At 45.9% G+C, this 20788-nt stretch overlaps 1 long non-coding RNA gene and 1 pseudogene across 2 annotated transcripts; one reads left to right on the plus strand and one right to left on the minus strand.

Moving 5' to 3' along the window:
• LOC134485036 (sperm motility kinase Y-like) overlaps positions 1 to 11404 on the plus strand; it is a 319058-nt pseudogene extending 307654 nt beyond the window's left edge.
• On the minus strand, positions 7471 to 20378 carry LOC134485043 (uncharacterized). 2 transcript variants are annotated; one of them, XR_010062927.1, is made up of 3 exons: positions 20031 to 20378; positions 9086 to 15750; positions 7471 to 8606 (listed from the first exon to the last, which is right to left on the minus strand). It is a non-coding gene; the product is annotated as an uncharacterized LOC134485043 (long non-coding RNA). The 2 variants fall into 2 exon arrangements; XR_010062928.1 differs by having other exon boundaries at positions 9086 to 16751.
• Positions 20379 to 20788: the final 410 nt, after the last annotated feature.

Below are 20788 nucleotides of genomic sequence, written 5' to 3' on the forward strand. Positions count from 1 at the left end.
CATCTTGCAGGAGGGTGGTACTGTTCTATCAGAGAGAAGCCTCTGCTCCAGTTAATATATTGAGGTCAACCCTGGATAGGGCCCAGAGCCCTCCACACATCCTGGGACTCAGGGAGGCATCCTATGAAAGAGCTTTTTCCTAGAAGGACACATGGGTGTTAAGGCCTCCCTTCCAGCCAGGCTATAGGGAGTCTCCAATGCTAAACTCTGTCTCTTTGCAGAAGTGAAACAATAAAAATTCACCCTTCACAGTACAGTGAATAGCAAAAATGGTGAAAGGTGTAAATAGAACCAATTAGTACCTGAGCATGAGGATTGGTTTTATATGAAATGTGGGTGGGTGCAGTGCAGTATCCTCCTCCATGTACCTACATGTTCAGTAACTACCCTGTTCGATGCTGCTTTACAGAGAACCATCTGGAATCCATTCACTGAGGGACTCCATCCCTGGACTGGAAGCTACAGGTGGGACTTTTGTATCCAGGTCTCCCAGCCCTGGGACAGGGATGCATGGATAAAGTGGAGAGAAGCAGACTGGAATGGTGCAGAGGTTATCCTGCCAACAACCCCAAGCCCCCAGCTGCATGATAATGTAGAATAGTGAGCAGTTTCCCAGACAGCCTCACTCCCCAAAGACAGACTTCTTCCAGTCCCTCCTTATGCCAAGGGAAAGAAAATCAAAAAAAGCAGGAGCACGGAAAGAAAAATTGCACTACTCCCAGGAGCCAAGGACAAGCCCCCTCACATTCTCTGATCTGACCCCATAACCATCCACAGCCAAGTCCTGGGCTCATCTCTAGAGGCACATGGACCCAGGCAGATGAGCCCTTGAATCACAATCGACTCCTCAAAAGCATCCTATGGGTGTCAGTCCTGAGTCCATGAATCGGAGGTGCTCTGCACAGCTATTCAGAGAAGCCTTCTCTTGATCTCTGTCAAAGATCTCTGTGATGGATGTCAGAGGAGAGTGTCCACCCAGTATCAGTCCTGGGACTGTGGCCCTCTAATATGTTAGCCCATGTGAACCTCCCAACAGAGCGCCACCTCTCCTTGTGCAACTCCTCCTTGATCGCCTTCTATAGGAAGATATTTAGAGTCCCTTGCACGAGGCAGGGAAAATGGCACAGAGCTGAGGTTGGTAGACAAAGCTGGGAACACATCAAATATTGAGTTGGTGTGAGGCTCCCTAAGCCATGCTTGGGCCGGTCTGTGCCAGCGATCCCGTAAGTCCCTTTGATTCTCCCCATGTACACAGCAAGAACCAATTGCCAGGCCTACCCTCTGCCCATAGCAAAGGCAGATTGGGACTTGGATTCCAACCTTGGCCATTATTGTAATACCTGACCTTGTAGCCCTTGCTCCCTTTGGGGCTCAACAGTCCCCCCAAATGTAGACAGCAATGTCTAGATGGTGTTCACAGCTTTTCTTGCCTGAAACTGTGCTGTGTTTGATACTACAAACCAGGAAGTAGGGACTTGAACTTGAGATCACTGACTCAGGCTAGGGAGGACTCCAGGGCACCTGAGCTCAGCTGCAAAGGCAGAAGCTGAACCACAGTGAGCAGAGGTGGCACATTTTCCTGTTTCTTTCCTTTTCTGCTCTCAGGTCTTTCAATGAACTCAACAGATGAGGATCTTTCCTCCCAGGCTTAGTGTCTGCAGCCATGAGGGTCCTCTCCAGGGGATTCAAAACCCCAGAAGAGTCTTCAGAAGGAAAGCGCTACATACTGCTCTGCCCCCAGCACTCTGAGAAACAGAGACCCTTTCTGGGCTTGGGCCAGTCAGTGCTCAATAGTTAGCTTCTGGCTGCACTGGCTGCTCACAAATAACACAGCTGCCTGGGTCCTGTGACCTGGCTCTCACAGACTGTGATTGAGAATTTATTTCAACTGTGTCAGCACAGCCACTCTGTTCCTTCTGGTCCCAAGTTGCACAGAGCTCCTTTTCCTCATACACGCCTGTTCCATCACTGGACCTTAATATTTAAAGTGAGCCCTACACTCAGGATGGACTTGGTTTTCTATACATCATGCCAACCTCTGTGTGAGAGGAAGTGTCTGCATGTGTATGCATACCCCCTTATGTGCCTAGGTGTCCATGCTACCACTACCCCATGTCCTGTCAGAGGCCATCCTCTGGTCAGGTCCTCACGCCTGCATGTCAGACCACCTGTCTTCAAGCCCCAACCCCTCCCCACACCACAGATGCTGAGCTTGTGAGCTTTGCTGATGCATCCAACATTGATGGGGGTTTTGGGGATTCAAACTCAAGTCCTCACCCTTGGGAGGCAAGTGCTCTGCCTATCCCTGCAGCTTTGTCTCAGGTGTTTGATGATAACCTAGAGCCTTTCTGAGGATTTATGAGAACAGTGTCATCTTGATGGGTCAGTTTAGAAACACAGCTTTGTCTTTTTTCATTTTTTAAAATCTGTACCATCAGTTTGAGGCTAATCATTCAGAATTCAAAGAAAAAGTGACACAGCGAGCATAGACATGAGGACTTTAAAGCAGGGGGCACAGCAAATATTCAAAACAGAGAACTGAGGAGAGGTAAACATCTTACAGGCTTTGATTTCTAAAAGCCTAGTCTCTCCATAGCCCACAGAAGCCAGAGCCTTGAAGCCCTTCCCAACCATGTCATGACAGGTCCTATTGTGACCTCCTGAGGAGCGACTGTGAGGAGGTCCAGCCAACAGATGTTAAGCTGTAGCCAGGCCTGGATTTCTTTGAGTGCTTTGAGAGGAGGTGTGGAGTGGAGCCCTCTGCGACTTGGTTTTATCTAGTGAGCTGTGTGTGGTTGTATCGGATTTTACTGTACTGTGTATATGTGTATGTGTCTATGTGTGTAGGATGATGTGTGTTGACAGATTTGCTTGTGTGTGACTGTGTGTACACTTTCGCCCGTGTTTGTCAGTATATGTAGGAGTGTGTGAGTTTACAGGTTTGTGTGTATGTGTTTGTATGTGTGTACGTTTTCTTGTGCATATGTGTGTCCCTGTGTGTATGTTTGTGTGTGTCTGTGATGTGCGTTTTTATTGGTGTGCTTGTGTGTAAGTATGTGTGTACCTGTTCATATGTGATTGGGTTTTGTGTGAATCTGGGTGTTTGTAAGAGTTTGTCTGTGTGAGTATAAGTACACTTTTGTGTATTTCTGTGTGTGCTTCTGTGTGTGCCTATGTGTGTGTGTGTGTGTGTGTGTGTATGTGTGTGTACACACGTTCCCATCCCCTTTTGCCCCTTCTTGTATCTATATTACCTTCACCTCAGTGCAAGCGAGTGTAGAGGCCAGAAGTCAGCCCGGGCTCCTGTTCCTAAGGTAGGTCATCAACCTCATTTTCAAGACAGGCTCTCTCACTGGCCTGGAGCTGCCCAAGTACCTGTGTTGGCTGACCAGTGGCTCCCAGGATTTTGATATGCCAACCCCATAATATCAGATTAAAGGCCTACGTAGACGGCTGCCTGCTCATTTATGGTTTGATTTTTTTTTCTGTGTTTAAGAGATAGAATTAGGCCATATATTCTCAAGACCACTGGCTATTTCCTTATTGTGGTTTTGATTTTTCTTTCTTTCTATCTTTCTTCATTATGGATTGCTGGTTTCATTTTTTGGTGGTGGTTTTTATGTTCTCACATGCTATATTACTGCTTTGATTATATACATTTGTGCAGTCGGATGATTCACTCTATCTCCATTTTCAATGTCCTGCGGTTTCATCCTTTTACATTATTCCTGTTTCTCTATTTATTGAGTACAAGCAATCATTGGCTTAGACTTGATTCAAATTTGCCCTTTGTGACATTTTGACTCTTCAGCCTTTGTTTAAGGTTTACTGTTCACTGATATTTAACTGCCTTATTCCTTGTGGTTGTTTAATTTTAATTTTCAGTATTTTGCTCTGGAGAGTTGTGGAGTTTTGTGGATCACTAGGTCCTGAAATTCAATGGAGTTTCCCTTAAGTGTTGGCTTTTTACATTTCTTTGTTTTGTCTTATACTAATTGTTTCTCCTCCCGTTTCTTTCATCTGACCTTTTTCTTCAAACTACATCCATTCACAGTATTGATCAGCTTTGGCTGCCCAATCCTATTGTAGTGTGACGATTTTTATTTTCATCATTGCATTTAGTATGTGTGTGCTCTTGGCTTTCTCTTTTGGGGTTGGTTATTTGGGTGGCTTTTACTTATGATTCTTCATATTTTCCCCCTTTTCATAATTTTATTCTATTTTTCTAGTCTAGTCTTTTCTTTGTTTTTATTTTTTTTCTTTTTGTTTCGTTTGTTTCTTTTAGGTTCCACATGTGTAATTTTAGTTCCTGAATTGCTCCATCTTTTTCATTATTTGATTCCATTTTTTTGTTATTTTTAGGTAGCATTAGTACTGATAAAATGCCTACAGAGATTGAGAAGGAGTTACCCCCTCCTAGGCCCGATCCCAGTATCTCTCAGGAGGGAACCTTTCATTCCCAATATAAAGTACTGAAGACTATTGGAAAAGGAAGCCATGCCAAGGTCCTCCTGGCCCACCACCAGCTCACAGGAACCCCAGTGGCGGTCAAAGTTCTCCGAAAGAACAAGCAGTGGTTCCAGCCAGCCATGACAGAAGCAAACATAATGAGAAAGATCAACCACCCCAACATTGTTTCTCTCTTACAAGTCATTGAAAACAAAACTAGAATATACCTCATAATGGAGCTAGTGGAAGGCCAACAACTCTACCAGTACATCAGAGAGTCAGGGCACATAGAGGAGGATGAGGCCCAGCAAATATTTGAACAGATATTGTCAGCAGTGAGCTACTGCCATGGAAAGGGGATTGTTCACCGAGACCTGAAAGTGGACAATATAATGATCAATAAAAACAAAAAGGTCAAAGTCATCGACTTTCAGCTTAGCACCGAAACACAACCTGGACATATGCTAAACCAGCACTGCGGTGCGTACTCTTTTGGTTCCCCGGAACTCTTCCTTGGACTTCTGTATGACGGGATGAAGAATGACATGTGGACAATAGGAGTGATCTTGTATTATATGGTAGTGGGAAAGCTTCCATTTGATTCAGTGATCATCCAAGAATTACAAATACAAGTTGTTGCAGGGGTGTATCCTACCCCCTGTGGGGTTTCAGAAGAACTGGAGAACCTCCTTACTCAATTACTAACAGTAAATCCAACGTATAGACCAACAGCCAGTGAGGTGGTGAAACATGCCTGGTTCAAAGAACACGGGAAGGGGTTCACAGGTCGTTGTGAAGAACTGCTTCCCCTCAGGCCAGACCCTGAAATTTTGGGTGCGATGAAATGCATGGGATTTCAAGCCTCTGTAATAAAATACTCCCTAATAAAAAGAAAATATAATGAGGAAATGGCAACTTATTACTTCCTACAACAGCAGGCCCTCCCGGGGTATGGCTGCACAGCCCAGGCACAGCAAGTGCGTCCCATTGCAGCCCCATTTCCTAGCCTTGATCCTGCAGGTGCTTTTAGATTACAAAGAAAGAGGAGTGGAAGCCTGCCAGTCCTTGGCACCTTGCAGGTGTCATTCTCCCACAGTCAAGTATATCAGTATGGCCAGAAGGCTCATCCAAAAGGAGGAAGAAGGTCAACTGTGCCTGGTCCTCTCAGGGCACTACCACTATCACAAATGTGCCATGAGTGTCCCATGCATTCAAACAACAAGCATCTTCAGTGAGAAGAGTAGCAACAAGGAAATAAAAGAAGATAATCTACTCTCCCACAGAGCCCCATTAGAGGATAAGCCCATCTCCAGCAGGGTCCGGCACAGAGGTTTTAAGGTGTGGACCATGAATATAGCAAATGCCCTGATTAATCTTTGTTGCTGCTTGCCAAGGAGAAAGAAACCTCGCCTGGGGCAGAACAGCATCTCACCCGAGAAATGAGCCACAGGGAGAGTCCAGAGAACAAGCAGCAGGCATAGCCCAGGTATCTTTGTGCTTTGTCCTTTCCAGTTTGCTCTATGCTCCTCCTTCCTCTGTCTCTGGTTTCCATTTTCCCAACAATTCTTACCTTGTATCTTCTCTAAGTTCTTTATGAGGTTTCCCCAACACCAAGCCTCCTGCCTCTTCTTGATTTCTCCTCTTCCCAGCAGGGACCCAATATGAATGATGAGTTCCCCACTCTACAGAGTTGTCTTGTTGACCCATCCCTTCAGATGGACCCCAGCTCCCCCTTAGGCCAATAGCTCCCACAGGGTGAGGACTAGAGGTTCATGGGATCTTGGACTCTTCCATGGGCTACTGGTCCTAGCACATGTGGTCATCAATTCCAAGTGCTGCAGAACAGAGTCTTATCTTTTCAAATGTGACGTCCCATTCCATTAAACCTTAAAATTAATAACAAGGTTTGTCATTGAATAAGTATCAACAACCTAGTTTGTGGGTTATTGTTGATGGTCAGAATCCTGGATGCATGCATAGTTTTTTGCATACTGATTTTTTTTGTTCCTAAGGCCTACTGATTGGTAACATTTCTAAATGATTTCTTTCAAAAATCTTAACTGAGAAGTAGAAGAGAAGAAGTAATAAAATAATAAAGCAATCAAAGCTGCAAATGGTAATCTAAGTATTCTACCTCATATTTTTTTTTTGCTTAGAATAAATTCTTTTTTTCTTTCACAGTGCCATCTTGAAATTCTGTCATATCCTGTGTGTAAACAGGTGGTGATTTCAGACACATGGCCAATGAAAAGACACCAGTAGAAGCTACAGCACCAACAGGAGTAACAGCAATAGCACCAGCAGCATTAGCAGTAGCAGAAGGAGGAAGAGGAGGAAGAGGAGGAGGAGGAGGAGTAGGCAGAGCAGGAGGAGGAGGCAGAGCAGGAGGAGGAGGAGAAAAATCTGGAGGAGAAGGAATAGGAGAAGTGGAATAGGAGGAGAAGAAGGAGGAGGAGGAGGAGGAGGGGTCGGAGGAGGAGGAAGAGGAGGAGGACTTTGCTTCCCTGTCCTGGGATAATTGCTGAATGACTTCTTTTGGAGACAGATACTATGCTGAGCAATGTTTATGAAACAAATTATCAGAATATTAACCATTCATAGAAGACATGTCAATATTCCTGAAGAGGATCACCCCTGGAAGACAGAGTTAGATGGCAGTGCAAGCTGTGCGGAAAGTCCTTAATGAGGACGACTTTCTCAAAGCTGATGATGTAATAGTTCTGAAGGAGCATTTTGTGGGAGTCAGGGTCCCATCTATGTCTGTCTGGGCACACAGAGCTCCTGGCCTTGCATCCTGCCTGAGAGGTGACCTGGATTATTGGCTTCCCTGGTCCACACAGGGTCCTGGATTGCTTGGTTGCCCCTCATTCCTGGTCTACCCTGTGCCCCATGGTGTTTGCAGCTTCTATGGGCTGAATTTAATCAGTGATTCACTGGAGCTGGATCTGAACCCAAACCACAGGGAAGCCCTGGGCACTGAGGACAATAAGAGCAACAGACAACATCTCCTCCACTGCTTCTCTCTCTGCTCCACAAGGCAAGGCAGCTCTCACACAGGAGGCATCCAACCTAACTCCCAGCAGGGAGAGTGTGAGATGTCTGTGGATGAGCCCACATTACAGTACGATTCTGTGGGAAGACATCTGGTAGCTTCTGGTGCAGCTGCAGCAGTCAGGACACATGGAACTACAGTGGAGGTGAGCTATAGGACCAGGTAGCAAAGAGTCTGATCTGGCCAATGCTGATCTGAATCCCTGGGTGCTCAGGGCTACAATGAATGCCAGTCATGGGCATGCAATGTGTCACTAACACTGTGTGTGACCACATTCTGAAAGTCTTGTCCAGAAAAAAACAAGTGGTCTTGAGCACTGAGTTTCAGTCCCGACTCATGGGGTACAGGATAGCAGATTGACCTGAGTATGAAATCGCATGAATATGCCCTCTGGCTGCTCCCTGGGCTCAGGATAGACGGGCCCTGAGAAGGCACCATTCATGGGTCCGCAGGAGTAGGGGAGAGCTTGGCATTCATGAGGCACTCCTAACCCTTACTTGAGCCACTCTGGGGAGGAGATGGCATCATTTGTGAGATGGGCTTATGTGGGACACTATGCTTCGATGTATGGCACAGACAGCTACTGTCCTTGCTGACAGTTCAGACCCACAGCTGGCCTCATCTCAGACAGTCCCATGAGGAGTGGTGTTTGGTTCCTGCTTCACAGTTAGGGCAGGAAAACACCTAGGATACGATGGGCCACTGCAGTGAGTACGGGCCACGTGCCTGTCTTGTCCTTGCTTACTTGTTTTTTCCTCTTCCTCCTCCTCCTCCCCCTCCTTCTCCTCCTCTTCTTCTTCCTCCTTCTCCTTCTCCTCCTCCTCCTCCTCCTCCTTCTCCTCCTCTTCCTCCACCTAATTTCGGGAACCACCCAGAGACCTTCACAGGAGTGTAGTTCATGCTAATCAGAATGCAGGGCTAGAGATCAAATTCTGGGTAAGGTCTCCATCCAGCCCTGGTTGCTCCCCCACACACCCTGCCTACCTGAGATTTCCAAATTGTGTTCTCAGGGTCGTGGAGAATCCTCTACAGTTAGCCCTGCCGGTACAGCCAGTTTCTTGGGAACACTGGGTTTAGCAGGAGTCCTCTCCATCAGGCTCAGAACCTTAGAGTGAGTGAGAGGGCTTGCTGAGTGGCACACTAGGACCAGAAAGGTGTAGAGCCCTCCAGTGGTAGTCATGAAGTACTGCAGGAGTTTATTTCCTGATTTCTTCACCTCTTCCTTGTTCTAGAGCCTTTTCAGGGACACCTAGGGACCTAAGAAACTTGACTTTGGACCCCCATAGCGCAACAGAGAGACTAAAGCAGCAGCCCTGTGAAACTTCTGCAGAGGACAGTGTGGGCTCTGTGTTGTAGAGTGGCTGTGGAGTGGCATGAAGGCTGACTGACCAGCCAGTCACAGAGAGCTAGGGACAGTTAGATTCTTGGAGGAGGGAGCATGAGCGGCAGACACAGCAGAGTTGAGGCCTTCAGAGAAGCCAGCTCATTTAATAGAGAAGCATATGCCCTCCCAAAAGCCTGACAGCTTAAGACACTGCACTGAAGACCTGACCCAGTAACATGCCTCATTTACACATCACCTACCTGTGCCTTGTGTAGGGTCCTCAGGTTAGATCCTAAAGTCCATCATGGCTGAAAGGCAGAAGTTTGCACATCACTGCAATGTGGAGGCTACTCTCAGCTGATGGGACCCACGCAGTCTGTGGACAAGTTTGCTTAAGTGAAAGTTGGCCGTCCTTGAACTCTCGGGTCTTCCAGGGTAGTGTGTGTTGACCATATGCAGTCATTCCTAAAGATATAAGTGCCAAAATTCAACAATAGGGAGAGAATCCTATACTGGATGGAATCACTCGGCTCAGTGTGGACACAAAGATATCCTATGCCATGGCATGGAGGCTCCCAAGAACTTCTAGGATGAATTGAGGCACACAAGAGCCCACAGTGCAGCCTGGGAGAACATTAAAGTATCTGGAATTATCAGGGACCCTAAGGTATGTTGGGCAGGATATGGAGCTGATGCATGCTGGGATGCTTGGAGGAGACAGCCTGAGGTAAAATAGAGGGCAGTGTGTCATGAAAGCTAAGACAGAGCAACCAACAGGATGGCTTATCTGGCCCATGACAGATCGACTCTGCCAGAATTAGATGGTCTATGTAGACATTCAGTCCTGGGATTGTAGGAGCATAGAAAGTGCCAAAAGTCAGGGTGCGGACTACCTCCATGTTTTCTATCTCCCTGTAGGTTGAAGAGGCAGAGAACAACCGCAGAGGTGCCCAGTATGTCCTCAGCCTGGACAACAAGTGTCTACTCAATCATACAGACAGCTCACGACTCTCTCACCCAGCGAAACCTGAGACTGCACACTGGTGGACCAGCTGGTTCCTCAAGAGGTTAGCTCTCTCAATGGCATGAAGTTCAGGTGCTACCTCTTCCTATACTGGCCTGGTGAAGACAGAACCCTGGAGGACATTGTGGTCTGGGCAAGAGATATCCAGCAGCCCTTTCTGTGCCAGCCAGCCTTGAAGGTTGCTTGAGATCATTCCAGCATGACCAGTCTCCAGCCTTTTCCAAGCAAGTCAGTTGTTGGCCCTTACCACTTCTGCCCACCACATCAGTCGCCTTTCCCTGCCCACTTGTAGGAGATGGGACTAGCTCTGACTTAATCATAGGGCTTTGGATGGGCTCTATTTTTCCTGTTTCTGGTTGTAAGCTACTAGGATTCTCAGGAGTGTAAGTGTATGAGAGAAACAAGTGTCTTGTTAGCCCTGAAGCAGCCTGGACTCTGGTCTTATCTGCTAGAGAAGGTGTCATGAAGGGACATGGGCAGTAGAGGGAGGTCTATGACTGCAAAGCCTGCCTAGGCTCCAATAATCCAAACTGGGTACTGCAGAATTTCCGAGATCACAGCTCTGCAGTTACCCTTCTCATGTCCTGGTTTTAACTACTGCACCCAACACAAAGCCTCCCTTGCAGTATGTCTCAGATCCATTTGAGACTCTGCAAACCAGACATCTTTGTACGGAATGGAAAAGAACCCTTACTGCACATCTCAGGTTGTGGAGGCTGGTCCATCCTGTCTGACAGTGTTTCTGAGTCACTGGTATAGGGCTGTTTGGGGTCTCCTCTCCTCACCTTAGCCAAGGAGGTCCAGGGTCATCAAGCAGGTACAGTCCATGGGCTCTGATATGGTTCATGGTATGTTATCTACTCATGGAGCCCTCAAGATTTCTTTACTGCCCAGGGTCCAAAGAAGTATTTGATGTCCCTCTACTTGGATGAGAGGAGACTTGAATGTCACTGCTGCTCACAGGTTCTTGGTAGTTGAGCCCAATAGTGGATGCATTTTTGTGAGTCATATCTGCACCTCCTCCTAACATCTGTTAGAGTAGATGAAGTCTGTCTGGCTGGGTGGGGCAGTACCTCCTCATCTAGGCCTTCTTGTGTGCATCTTGACCTCGGCCAGAACATGTGGAGTTGGGACAACCATTCTGGATGTCAGCTGATGCAATGCCTCACACAGAGGTGCTGGCAGAACTGAGAGTTCTATTCCCTGGACATTGTGACACGAAACAGACTGGGAACAGTGGGAAGAGGAGGGTCCACAAGGCTAGCTCAGACTCCAATCTCTAAAGATCAGATTTCATCTTTCGTACAAAATCTGGTGAACTAGCCCTGTACAAGACTCATATTACCTTCCATTAGAAAACCTTTGGGAACAAAAACCCTAGTGTAAAGTGGGGTCTGTGCCAACTGTGTGTGCCTGGCATCGGTCAGGTCTGGTGTCAGGATAGGCCCATTCACAGACATACACAGGCACACACACACACACACACACACACACACACACACACACACACACACACAAACACATCATTTCATGCAAGCCTACACCGCCCCCCCCCAATCACCTGCTATCTTGGGATGTGTCCAGGTTGCCTCAACTTAGCTTCTTCCCACCACATATGTCCCTAAATTGTGTGAACCAAGGGTGGTCACTCCCCTTGCTGGGTTCCCTATTCCTCAAGTTCAGGTGAGGTCACTCTGCTCCTCCTGATCCTTTCCTGGTCTAGAGCTTGTCACCTGACCCTGTGGTTCACAAGTGCTCCCAAGGAAGAAATAATCCATGTCTCCATGTTTACGTGGTTGCCCATACTGCTGATTCCTGGCAGGAGTCATGTGTGGATGGGTACTTGACAGGGTCTTGGTCCTTAGTTTGTCAGTGTCTCCATGAACACAGCATTCCTGTGAGACCAAAGCACTCCAGACACAACTTGGGATATGCTGAGTGGCATGGCAGAGTATGCCCCTGAAGAGCAGGCAGGCCCAGCATGGCCACAGAACAGCCTTGGATGTGCCTGTCTGCCTTTCCCACCAGAGCATGACCTGCTGTAACAGGTGCTTGTCATTATCTTGGGGAACACAGCAGTGAGAACCCTGCTGGGGCTTCTGGTCTCCAGGGAGCAGGCAGGGGCCTTGTGCTCACTTGTCCCTCACTAGTCCCCTTGGCCCAGGGATTGTGGTTTTCAGGACTCCCAGAAGCATCAGAGGCCAGCACAAGTCATCCTTAGTGTGTGCAGCAGCTACAGGTGCATGCAGGTCAGGACCTGTGCCCTGTGTCTTCAGAGACAAGAAGGAGCCAAGAGCATTGGCTGACCCTGAGAAGCCACTTGGGTCTCATAAAGATTCTATTTATGTCCTTCCTCTGGGCCTGTGGAGACATTGTAGGGAACTATACCAATTTCCTTGGATGCCAGGCTGTGCAGAACTGCAGACTGTGGTCACAATCCATAGGGAATGGACAGGACAATTACAGGCCACGCTCTGCCATGCCTCTGCCTAAAAGTGTGCAATGGGGTCAGGGTATGGGCATAAGGAGGAGCCCACGCAGATTCGAGTCTCCTTCCAATATTCATCTGTGGGCTGGGTAAAGAAAGCCAGCACAAAATCACAGTAACTTTATATGATTGTCTTTTAAAAGAAACATCAAAGATAACAGGTGTAAATCATGAAAATGGCATCTGTGTGTGCGTAGACAGCTGTTTGCATGGAGAGTGTGTACGCACACTCCAAGCACAGACTACAGGCATGGGGAGTGTCTGTCTACACTTGGAGCAGAGCATACATGCTATCAAACACACAATAAAGGCCATCATGCCCAGGCCTTGGGTCTATAAGCCACTGAAAGCCTCTCACTCCTCAGTGGGGTCTGATGTCCAATACCTTAGAGACATCTGCAGACTGTGCTGCCAGAACATGAAGAGCCATGAGAGTCTCCCACAGGAACTCTGTAGTCTTGCTGGAAATGCAAGAGGAAAGCCCAGCCTCTAGGCCAACGTGTAGCATAGTTCATACAAGTATCACTGACACACAAACATGTTGAAGACAACATGGCAGGGCCTGACAGAGCTGTAACTTGGCCAAAGGTGGAGTGGCTGGGACAAATGAACAATCATGGCTGTGGTATCTCCCTAAAGCCTGGATTTCTGCCCCCTCTATTATGGCGTCTCTGAAGAAGACAAACGGATGGACTCCTAGAGCATCCTGTTGATTAGCTTGCTGTTCAGATGTGGGATGTGGTCACAGTGCTCTGACAAGGCCACAAGAACATCCATGGGAGTGGAAACTAGCCTAGGTGTGTCTTACTGTGCCCAGGGAACTGCACTCTGGCTTATGGTGTGGAGGCCCAGGGTGCAATGGGGTCAAGGTGTGGCATAAGGAGGAGCCCACGCAGCATAGCATGTGAGTCCTTGAGCTCACTGCATTTAAGTCCTGGGGTGAGTCTCATGTGGTCAAACTCTGCATGACTCAGGTGGCTGACATCTTACCTGCTGTGATTGACATCACCGGCTTTTACAATGTGGGTGTAGCCTTAAGAGCCATGTTATATACTTGTCAACTGGAAAACAGAACTTGTGTTTCACTTAGGATGGATGTGTGTCCTTCCAAAGTGTGAGTGTACCATACTTTTGTTTTCTTCCCTCCCTCTCCACTTCCAAAGTCTGGAAGGCCTCCTTGATGTGGGCTCTAGACAGCCAACGCTCACTGCAATGATCACTTGGGTTTGCCATGAATGAACTTCTGTACTGGGAACTGACCTGGCACAGGGCTAGGCTTCCCTTCCTTGCTGACCGAGCAGAAACCTGTGACAATCAAGTGACACCTGAAAGAGTTCCTGTGCACCAAGTTGGGGTACCGTTCTCTGAGTTGCATGCCTCTGTGGATGAGTCCCACAAACGCCAAGGCACTGATGACAGGCCTGGAAAAGGACAGCATAAGTCACAGGAGACCCCAGGTTGATCTGGCAAGGGATAAGCACTCTTTGCTATGATTAACCTTATCTTGCTCATGGACAGACAATTCTCATGTGAACCAAGTGTGCTAAGTTTACGAAAATGGGCTGGGGTTGGAGAGCAGGCTCAGTGGTTCAGAGCCTGGCTGCACTTTCAAAGGTCCTGAGTTTGATTCCAGTCACCATATTATGGATACTAACTAACTATAATCAGATCTGATGCCCTCTTTGGACACACAGATGTACATGCAGATAGACCACTCAAATAATTGAATCTTAAAAGAAAGGAACAAAGGAATGAAAGAAGGAAGAAAAGAAAGTTAAAGAATGAAAGAAAGAAAAGAATGAAAGAAAGGAAGGAAAGTATGAAAGAACGAACGAAAGAAAGAACGAAAAATCAAGAAAGGCAGAGAGAGAGAGAGAGAGAGAGAAAGAGAGAGAGAGAGAGAAAGGAAGGAAGGAAGAATGAAAGAAAGAGAGAGATAAAAAGGAGAAGAAAAGAAAGGAGGAAGCAAGCAAGCTGGTCAGCTGTAGAGAAATGGGCCTGTAATACCAGACAATCAAGACACTCAGTAGGAAGGGGAATCAGAAGTTCAAGGCTAGCCTGGTCTACAGCATGAGTTCAAGGTCACCATGGACAAATTAGTCACACCCTTTTTCTAAAGGTGAGGAGGGCTAAGGCTACTAACTCAGTGGTAGAGCACTCGTGGGGAAAGCAGACTGCTGTCCATTGATACCTCTCCTTCCTTGCTCTGAAATACACAATGGTATTAGAAGAGTCAAAGGTTCTTGGCCTAGTATCCACTATTCTATTTGCTACATCGTTAAGGGTGCAGTTTTTGGTATTTTGGTCAGGGATCAAATCTATGAAATAAAACTTAAGCAATACTCTTATTGCTGTCAGAGTGGAAGGTGGATGATAAATGCTTACCCACCTGCATCAGTACAAAGCTGGTTCCTTGGACTCCCTGCAAACACATCACTGCTAACTGTATGCCCTGTGTAGGCTTTTCCAGCACTGTACATAGCTTGAAAACCTTCCCTGCTATGGACCCTTGAGTGGGCATCCTGCCTCTCTCAGTCTCAGAATGGAGCACCTGGTCACCTCTAGGCTCACAGGTCAGGGACCGCTTCCATCCCATGGTGAACAAGACTGGCACGGCTGCACACACCTTGAAAAAAGAATATATTGGCAACCCTTAACGAAAAAGATGGTTCTTACTTTCCATTATGGCATTCTATAAAATACGGGTATTTCCTGGTACAATTACACATGTCATTGATTGTGTGTGTGCGTATGTTTTTGGAGGTTGGAGGGGGATAATTCATTTCTCTAAGCCCCTTCCTCAATGCGAGGCGAAAAACATTGACTCTCATACAGGATTTTAATAATTACACAGTTATTTATATATTTTTAAGATTTGTTAATTTTTCCAACTTTTTTTAGCGCTCTCTCTCTCTCTCTCTCTCTCTCTCTCTCTCTCTGTGTGTGTGTGTGTGGGTATGTGTGTGTAATTAGATATAATACTCAAGGTCAGTACATCCTAGACTTGAGCTACCCTATAACTTTTTATGTTTTAAACAGCTTTATTATGATATCGTTGACATATAAAGCTGATATGTGCTAGAGGTGAGCATATTGATGTTCTTAAAGACATGTTCTTTCTCAGATACAGAACGCGAGCTGGCTAAAATCCTTGCTGCTCTTGCAGATTAACCTTATCATGCACTGAAGCAATGGGGCACATACTAAGCACACTCCCTGAGATGCCTCCTAGGTCGGTAGCACTGGCTCCATCCCAGGCACAGCTGGAGTGGGCAGCTGTAAGGTTGTGGACCTGCATTTAGGACACTGGGCCCCAGGAGCACCTTACCTGCAGGTCATCCTTTGTACCTCTGAATATCACTCCTGGGTTCTCACTGCCTGGCACTTAACCATAGACACCACTGTAGAACTGTCTAAGGCAAGAAGGGCAAAAACATTGTTGTTATAAATTTCTACTATGTAAACGACAAATGTTGAGCTTCTTGAACAGTATTCTGAAATGAACCTGGGAGAAACACAAGAAATATGGTCTGAAGTCTCTTCTGGAACTGCCACTCCAGCATATTCTTCCACAGGCAGTCACTCTCCTCTGCACTACCGTCCCCCTTGTTTTGCAGCTCATGGATCTCCTTGCTTAGCATATCCACAAGGTGCATTTGCTGTTGCTTCTCCAGCTTCTCCCTGGCATCTTGTTTCCATGGGTCTGGAGACAGACTCCCCAGAGGACAACTCCTCTTTACTGATAGTTATGAACTGCAGATCCCTGTGCTCAATAGTGGGGGGCTGCTGCGGGGACTACAACACCAGAATGACTGTTTCTTGGGCCTCTGCAGTGTGGAAGGTTTTCCTGGTTTGGTCGGTGTGGTCAAAGAAGAGAAGGAAGCAGGTTCAGGGAATGAGAGTGCATCTGTCACCCATTCCTCTCCTGCTCCCTGTGCTTCCTCTCTGCTTCCTTGTCCAGGCAGGCCTTCTATATCTCAGACCACCGCTGCTGCTCCTCACTCTCTTTTGCTAGCCAGCAGCCACCTGAACAGACTGGGATCCTGCCTTGTTTGCAGAAGGTGGTGGGAGGGGCAAATCCACTAAAATGCCGCCAAAATCTGGTGTAGTGGACCTGTGGTAGAGGAGGTGGTGGAGGGAGGTCTGTTCATATGGGCTGGGAGACAGTAACAGTGGTGGCCAGCACCTCTGCTGGGGTTTCCCAATGGCCAGGACCACTCTTAGTCAGAGTGGAAGCAGGGGTAACTGACTTGGAGGAAGGGTTCAGGTGCTCCTGTCTGGATGTCACAGATTCCAATGAGGAGCTCTGGATCCACATATTACTGTCACACTAGAGACCCTTGCCAGCCTCTACTCAATGGAGCTCAAGTAGGTAAAACTCTTCCTGAAGTTCTTCCTTGGAAGTGGTAAGAGGCTGAGAAAAGAAAAGAGGAAGCTCTACTACTTCAGGGACTCACCAGAGATGTTAGCAAAATTTCATGCATGTTTCTTCCTCACAGAGGAGGTAACAAAAACTGGGGAATGGGTGAATAACCAGACCTGACACTGCTTTATGGCTCACCCGCCAAGTAGCCAGCTGTTCCTGTGTCTATGAAGGAATAAAAAGATTTTTCTATACACTGATGCATGCTGTTTGTGGCATTGTCACTCCTGCAATTTAGCTCCTAACCAGGTCTAGGTTGAGGGGTCTGCTCTTGTGAAATGTAAAGAAATAAACAATCAGATGCTTAAACCTGCATAAAAGGCGTACTTTTTCCTCAGGGATCTGTTTTACAATCTTTTAAAAAGCATTCAAGGGGGTTGAAATCCCGAAAGGAGCTTTGCCATTTCAGGAAAGGGCGATGGAGGGAAGATTTGTATGGTGGGTTACTGGGAAGACAGGAAGGGCTAATATTGGATTATAAAGGAAATAAATAAATGGTTTTCTAAAAAGCATGTATTTTAAATGCTGTGCTAAAAATGTAATGTTGACCCTATGCTTTCAATAAAAAAACATTTCACATTTTCTTATTTACTCATTTACACTAATTCTCATTTTCCCAGATTCAATAATTTAGTATTAGTTTACTTGAGTAGCGTAATAAAAATAAAACTTCAGTGAACAAAATTCAGGAATGATAGTTAATGTAATTTGTTGAGAACTGTATCAAAGAAGTCAGATATTTCACAAGTAAGAAAGTGTTCCAGGTCATCTCAGACCTCAGTGCAGAGGTCTCCAGTGGAGACAGATGTTAGCTGCTGTTCTAGTGGTATATGCACACTTCTCTCCAGGAATAGGAGGCTGATCTATTAGAAATAGTGTTAAAAACCCAAGTGTCACATTAAATGACAAGTAAAATAAACATAACAATGTTCCTTTAAATGCAGGAGCCATGTCATACCCATCATACACTGAGGGCAGGATGTTTAGCACTGAGCCAGAGACAAAGATGTACCAGAAGTAGGCTTCACGCACCCCTACAAGTCTCCTGACACCACAGACCAGGATAAGGACTTTCTCCAGGACCAGATGAGATCTGTGCTAGAGACATGAGAGTAAATACGTGAAGCCTTTTGGAGGTTGAAGCCTTTTGGAGGTTGGGGTCCCTATTCAGGATATTCCATCCTCACTACTTTGTTAGCCAGCCTTTTAAGTGTAAAAATGATCTCCACTACCTTGGAAACCTGACACTTTTTTGAAGACACATTTACAGTGCATTTTGATCTATAAGGTCAAGGGGTTTTCAAGTAAAATCCTAATTTTGGACTAATTTGAGACCTCTATGAAAACAACAATGATCGAAGTACAATGTGCCTCACTGGCTTCTGGGTTACAAGGTGACTTAGAGAGTGCCTCCTCTTGTCACATTGGGGCTGAAAAGGTGATCTGCTCTGTTTTTCATCAGCCTGTCTTTACCAGGCAGATTCGTTGCATCACTGTGCTCTGTCCAAGGCTTTTGAGGACTCTCTGGGGAGCCGTTTTGAGCTGAATTATTATAGAGCTCAAAACCTTTACTCTTCCACCTATCGATGATGGACAATGCCATCGTCTGCTACACATGTGGCTGGAGCCATGGATCCCTCCATGTGTACTCATTAGTTGATAGTTTGCTACCTGGTAGTTCTGGTGGGTTGTGGTTGGTTGATATTGTTGTTCTTCCTGTGGGGTTGCAAACCCCTTCAGCACCTTCAGTCCTTTCTCTAACTCCTCCATTGGGGTCCCCCTATTCAGTGCAATGGTTACATGCAAGCATCCTTATTCCAGAGCACTGAGATGGGAATGGGTGTGTGGGAGCGGGAGCATCCACATAGAAGCAGAGGCAGGGGGTTGGGAGAGCATGGGAAGGGGATAACGTTTGAAATGTGAATACATAAAATATCCAAGAAAAATAAAACTCATAAAAACTTCACTCTGTGCTCTGGGTTTACCTGAGCCATAACGATCTGAAACTGAAACCAAAGCCAATTCATTCATTCGCTCCCTCTTACTGGTTCTAAGACTTGAAGAGCTTCAAAGTATGCGTCTAAAATTCTTATATTTAATAACTGCTCTTGGTACAATAGTGTGATCTTTATATACATTCTTTGACTAGCGTAAAAATGCAAAAACAACCAAGCAATCAGAAGAAACCATAGCCTAGGGTCTCACTATATATTTGAGGCTGGCCTGGAATTCACTACACAGACAGGGGCACCGGAAACTAACAGAAATCTGCCCCTTTCTGCATTCTTAGAGCTGGCATTAAAGGTACATGCCACCACAAATAGCTTTATATGAACATTTTTAAAAGCTTTTACATATATTGTGTCTAGAAAAACATTTCATTTACTTAATAAGTATCTATGGGGGAAACTGACCTTATTTTTTTTTCTCAACACCTGAATTGTAATTTGTAAATAACAAAGTAACCTTTTTTAGAGTATTTTTTAAAAAGCACTCAACTTCTCTTCTCTCACCTGATAACACACATATTATTATCCATCAGAATGACAGCATCACATGGTGCTGTCACCTGGTGTGATTATCCACACCTGTTCACAGTTTAGTCTTCCTGTCTGCTCACCTGGGACTCATTTGTTACCCACGTCCCTCTTTGAGTTAGTAAATGGTGTTCTGCTTTAAGATGCCAACACATGGTCTAGCCAGGATTGTTTCCTGTCCTACGCTTTAGTAAACAGGATTCTAGGCTGTCAGATGCTGATACTGTTGTTGATACTCCAGCTACAAAGGTCAGGGCTAGGGTGTGCAGGTTCCACAGCTGAGTCAGGGTCAGAAGAGAGTTCACAATACTGCACTTAACAGACTGTGAATGTATCTAGGAAACTGTACCATCAGATCTGATCTGGATCATGATCCAGAAGTATTTCTCAGCATCATGCACTCAGTCTCAACTAACTTCTTCCTTGAAGAGCTGAGCAAGAGCTGTGGTAGGAGCTACTACATGGGACTTTTAGGGCCTCTCTTTATAAATATAATTTATGTGTATGAGTGTTTGCCCAGCATGTGTGCACATGAATGTTTGACTGGTGTCCAAAGAACTTAGAAGAAGGTTTCAAATCCCCTGAAATTAGGGGCAATTGTGAGCTAACACTGGTGTTGTAAAATACTGAACCATCTTTCAAGCCCCAGATTTTGATAACTTTTAGGAGGAGCCATATCTCAATACAGGATTACTATATATTGGCTAACCTGGCTTGAGTCACTAGCTCTTACCTCTCTGCACCATGGAGGACAATGGGTTGGTAAGAAAGGTGGACAGGCAGTGAGAGAGGATGTCTTGATTTGCAACTTCCAGGGTAACCGTGGAACTGGTACTAGTCATGAGTTCAGCTGCCTTAGGTAGAAAAGAAACAGCGGTCACTGTCACAGTAGAGTCTATGTTCAGAATACTTGTGCTTAGGTTCCTCAACCCGGTTGCTGTGTGGGAAATAAACTAGGCTTTCAGAAGATTATGTCCTGTCCACATCACTTATGATAATTAATTATAAAACAGGTAAATATATTCTATTCTATAACATTAACATTAAGATATTTAAACATTTTACAAGCTCTAAGTATAAGTGTACATATTTATATAATTATTTAAGGAAATACTCTAAAGAATATACATTCTTATGAGTGAACACGAATGAGATTCATGTGCTCTAACAACTAGGATTATAGGGGAAGATGAGTAAACACAAAGAGCTTTTACATCACTTGTTTTTGAATTCAAATTTCAAAATAAAAAGCAAAGTATCACTTCAATACAGTAAGACTAACCAATCAGCTTTAAAGTAACCAATTAGTCATACCTTTCCTGAGAAAGTCCAACCAGACTAAATCCATCCACAATGAGGAGTTGGTCATGGGCACCTAGTTGTCCAACCTGAGCCACCAGAAGGATGCAGGTGTAGGGAGAAAAGAAAAAAGGCAGCGTCAATGCACAGCAGCATTCCTCACAGCACACAGTCAGTGCACAGCAGCATTCC

Source organism: Rattus norvegicus, chromosome 1 (assembly GCF_036323735.1).
Source record: "Rattus norvegicus strain BN/NHsdMcwi chromosome 1, GRCr8, whole genome shotgun sequence".
Lineage (NCBI taxonomy): Eukaryota > Metazoa > Chordata > Mammalia > Rodentia > Muridae > Rattus > Rattus norvegicus.